Genomic DNA, 5151 nt, shown 5'->3' on the forward strand with positions numbered 1-5151 from the left:
ACACACATATGATATATAGTGTAGTTAGTTTATTGCCATGGATGGCATAGTTACTTTGAAAGAGTAATTTGATCACTCAATGAAAAATTCATCCATCTGCTAGAAAATGTGCATCTCTTTTCCCTCCATCGTTTACGTTTGTGTCGCTGGTGTTACATATGAAACGTATCTCCCCAAGGAAAAAGAAAGCAACAATATGTGTTTTCTAAAAATAATCACAAATACGTAACTTGGATACGTAATTTTAATCTGATTATTGGATTGTAAATAGTAACACGTTAGATTACTCATTACAAGGGGTCAGATTAGAGTAACACGTTGATGACACCATTGTTTGACATTTTTGCTCAAGCTATTTATGGATCTTTTCAAGTTTATGTGTTAACCCCCCCCCCCCCCAATAATAAACTTGTTCCTACGCCCTTGCCTGCCATGCAGCCAGCTAAAGACTTCTTCAAATAAGCAGAAAGTTTAAATAATGAACAGGAAAACGGCAACTTGTTATTTTGTGCTACTCCAACAGCAAAACGACTGAAAAAAGTCAAATTTTCCATGCAGTAAACATGTGTAAACTATCAGATGTTTTGTAATTTTATATTTTTTGAAGCATCCAGAAAGTAACCAAAGCAAAAATACATATTACATGATTATTACTATTTATGCCAACTGTTATTCTGTGAAGCTGTTGTATTCATTTGGAGGATAAAAGTGGGAAAAACTAAAGGGAAAGACGACTACAGTGAAGTAGTCAAGTTGGATAAAAACAAGAATAAAGACTTCTTTTTTTTTCCTTCTAGGAGGTATTTGTTAGGAACACAAATGGAATAGAAAATAGGTAGCATAATATATAAGCATAATTTCAATGATAATATTCATGAGGATATAACTCCTATTTTTGTTTGACTCCTTTCTATAATCTTTGCAGTGATAACTAAACCCTACGATTAGGATTCACTGCAGTCGCTGTTGTCACCCGTTGCCTAAGAGCCTTGACAGACTGTGGCGCATGTGCGCAACTGCGTGTCTTGTGGCGGCATCAAAGCTGATGAAGGACCCGTTTCGCCGTGTGATGAAAGATGAGAGACAATACGTGAGTCATGCATATAAAAGCAATCAATGGGATTGGCTGCAGACTTGAACAATCTAACACCAGCCATCATGTTTCACAAATATTCCAATAGTCTTTCCTCAGGGAGGGATGAAGATTGAGAAATTAAGAACAATTAGACGCCCTTACCTGCGTAGAGGTTTAATATTCACATCAGGAAGACTCAGATGCCTGTAAGGACCTCCTAAGAAGCTGAAGCATTATTCATTTATTCGCTGACGTTCTTACACGGACACACATCACTTCCTAATTTTCCACCAGGGACGCTCAGCTTTTTTCATCAGGTGCATAAATCTGTTTATGGTTTTGATTTATATATTTTTTCAGACGAGAATAATTCCAAGAACTGAATTGTGTTGCCTGCTAGGACTTTCCACGTATGCAGATGAACTGTGAGCTGCAACCTTGACGGGGTCGTCAGCCACAATGTTTGGAGTCACCAGAGGGCAGGAGTCCGGTCTCTTCACAGCTCCCGTCTGCGACTAAATTGCTTCGTATATTGTGGCGAACAGCTCCAGATGCTCCGAGTCACCTTGAGACAGCGGCCTCCAATTCTAAAAAGGGGATGGAGACAAAGAAAAAGGGAAAACATAAGATAAGTGGGCCAGCGACAAAGGTGTTGTTAAAGTGGAAAGTAAGGTTTTAGAGTGGAGAAGATACAAAGGAGAAATATAATTCATGAAATGCATGAAAGCCTGTGTTTTTCTACTATATTTTGGGCATATGGATATTTAATTTTAAGACTAAAATGCAGGACAATGTCTAAATGTTTTACAAAGTAGAATTGATTTATTTATTTTTTTTGTACATTTTGGAAAATATGATTGAAATTAGTGCGCCTGTGCCCTGTTGTAGAGATATTTGATTATTTACCTGTTATCTTTCCCTTCATCTGTGAAAATTCAAGCACTTTTTAAAAAAAGTTTTAAATAGCTTTCCTTAGGGGACTCCTCCACACTTAAGTTTTAGGAAATTAAAATATAAAAGTGTTTATGATGCACGTTTTATTTCATATCTGATGCACAAACTAACCAAATCAAACTGAGAAAGGAGGGAAAACCAGATGAAGCAACAACAGCTGGGTGGAAAGTTGAGATGAAAGAGTAAAAGAAAGTCATGAGAGCAAAGAAAAGTAAGGAGACAACATCTTTCCAGTTTGAGATGAAAAAAAAAGGATAATCATTAAAATTGTCTGGCGATGATGAAGGAACCAAAGAAATTCAGTTGAGAAAAAGTCACAAGATCTCACACGTCATCCTTTCCGATTGAACCAATTGCAGCCTTACGATGGCGTCATTAAAGAGATATTCACCAGCACAAAAAACGGCAAACTATTTCAGCGACATACATTCAGAAACGTGACGTAAACGACAGCTGCTCTGGTTGTTTTGACTTCCACTTGCACATTAACCAAATCATCAAAGCAGCACAAAATTCTGAATGTGACAGCTGTCTGCGCGTATGAGGACACGTTTTATTGTGCTGCAGGATGCAATTAAACTTTGAATTTGGAGCTCTGTTGTGTATGCGCGTGCGAGCTCGCGTGTGTGTGTATTTGCGTACGACGGCTCCTCCTGCATCCGAGACAAGACGATTGGATCTGCCAACCAGCCGCGAATGTTAATTACTTCAGCAATCTTCAGGCTCACTTCTCCCCAATCACTCCCATCGCTGGAAATGGAATGAGCTCGGCCCTTTCAGCAAGGCCAGGCCCAGACTGAGCCTCCGATTGGAATCTGTTTTGAAAAAGGAGGAATTCAAATGAGTTGAACAATAAGGAGGCTATTCAGAGCGTAGCTGTGTTCCAAACATTTAGTTGGTCTCCGACTCACTCACTGTACACCAATCAAGCAGAACAATGCGACCACAGATCATCTTTTCAGCATGGCGCCTGTTGTTGCGTGCGATATGTTAGGCAACAAGTCGGCCTTTTGTCCTCAAAGTGGGAGAATTAGAAGCAGGGTGTAAAAATTTCAGGGCCGTACTGTGATAGAGTATTTCCAAAACTGTAGTTCTACAATGTTCCTGTCCTTATTTCAATGATGGAGTAAGGCTGAACAGGGCTCAGGTGGTTTTATGCAACAGACAAGCTACTAAAGCTGGTACTCCTCCTGGCTCTGATTGGTTGTTTCTAGCATTGGAAGAAGACAGAAGCACAATTTTTTTTTTCACAGTTTACCTGTTTTATAGCATACTGTCACAGCATGGTGACAGTTTCAACAAATATGTAAAAAAAAAAAAAAAAAAGTTTTATAAAAGTTACGTACTGCAGCTTTAAGACACACCGACTCCTCATTTGCATACTGAGGCAGAAATGCACAAAGGAAAGCAAAAATAATGAGACAGAAAAATGTGAAAGAACCTGAAATTAAAACACTCGTGGGAAAAAACAAATAAATCACGAAAGAGACGTAAATGCATATATGAGTACAATGAAAAACATTAAATATATTTTAAAAACAGCAGAAGTCACACTATGTGCTAAATATGTTAAATATGTTATTTGATAAAACTATGCTAAAAACAATAAATACTAATAATTCATAAAGGTGAGATGAAGCTCTCCTTTTTAAAGTGTATCGATTTATTTGTTGGGCAATTAAATTTCATTTCATTTGTAGACATAATGCACATCAGTTAACAATTCCCTAAATACACCAGAATTACTCAAAAGGCTGCTTTTCCCACAAGTTTTTTTCTTATTTTAATTTTAATTCTCGGTTTTCATCCTCCATAGAATGTAGCTCTTCTTTCGCTAAGCCTCTGCCAACTATGACATTACACAATGTTTTGGAAGAGAGTAATTGTAGCTTTCATTAGTAAAGTAATTTTTAGGTGGAAAGAAAAAAAAAACTGCAAAAATGATGACGTTCTCTGTCCTGCACCTGATCCGGCTCTTTTCTTCAGCCTGATTTCTTCTGCCCTCCAAACTGTCATCAATCTCTGTTTAGACCACCGGCTCCAGTCCCGATGCACACCTGGTTACTCAATGAGATTTTTGGGGGGGATAGCAATTTCTGTGTGGTACATCCCGGTCTAGTTAGTGCGTACACACCCAATCTATCATCAGGGATGACCTCAACGAGGAAAGCAGAGCGGCAGGAAGTGCTTAGCTTCTCATCGTCTGAAAAACAAATCAGTTTGTGGAACACGAAGAAGGTGATTCAAAGGCAAAGTAACAAAGCAGAGGTTGTGATTAGCAGGTTTCACAAAGCTGACATCCTGGGAAAATCAGAATAAACCACACACTCTTCTCTTGTTCTTATGAAAGGTCGCTGGGGTTATTTTGGCAACACTTGCCTCCACAAATTAATGAAGCACCAAGATGAGCCCCCAACAGCATAACCAAGGAACCAAATGCACACATCTCAAGGTTTGTGACACCTCCAGCTCTCATTCATAATGTACCAGTACTGCAGGCGGGGGAAGCCAAAACCATGACCCTGTAATTAACCAGTCCCACCCTTTTGACCGCACAGCCAAGAGCGATCTGATTCTCAGGCGCATCTTTTCCCTTCTCTGAGCATTAAGAAACTCAGCACTACGTTCTGCTCTAGGAGGCGCACTGAATGAGAGAAAAGGCAAAAAAAAAAAAAAAACGGCTAATCTGGAAAAGCTTCTTTTCCTTTTATTTTGGTACTCCTTGAATTTTTCCACACTTTGTCACATTTCAAGCACAAACGTCTTTGTGTTGTATTGCTATTTTAAAGCACAAAGTAGAGCATAACTGTGAAGGGCAATAGAAAGTGAACAAACAACATAAAAAAATATGGATATTTTAACCTGTTTCCTTTCTGTATCATCCCTGAAAAAGGAAGTTCACTCCATTCTACATAGTCCATACAGTTTCCCCCCCTTGTTTTGTTTGTCTGGCCGCGTCTCCATCAAACTTATTAGAGAGTATAATCAAGCTGTTTTTAGTGAATTTTATGTGATAGACCAACAAAACATCCATCCATCCATCCATCCATCCATCCATCCATCCATCCATCCATCCATCCATCCATCCATCCATCCATCCATCCATCCATCCATCCATCCAT

At 38.9% G+C, this 5151-nt stretch overlaps 1 long non-coding RNA gene across 1 annotated transcript in view; it reads left to right on the forward strand.

Annotated features, from left to right (window-relative positions):
• The window catches only part of LOC103481635 (uncharacterized), a 15933-nt gene extending 13388 nt beyond the window's left edge, over positions 1 to 2545 (forward strand). Inside the window, exons 2-4 of the long non-coding RNA XR_536330.2 lie at positions 926 to 1090; positions 1182 to 1392; positions 1476 to 2545. This is a non-coding gene — a long non-coding RNA (uncharacterized LOC103481635). The remainder of the gene's footprint in view (positions 1 to 925; positions 1091 to 1181; positions 1393 to 1475) is intronic.
• The last annotated feature ends 2606 nt before the right edge of the window (positions 2546 to 5151 follow it).

This window comes from Poecilia reticulata, linkage group LG19 (genome assembly GCF_000633615.1).
Source record: "Poecilia reticulata strain Guanapo linkage group LG19, Guppy_female_1.0+MT, whole genome shotgun sequence".
Taxonomy (NCBI): Eukaryota; Metazoa; Chordata; class Actinopteri; order Cyprinodontiformes; family Poeciliidae; genus Poecilia; species Poecilia reticulata.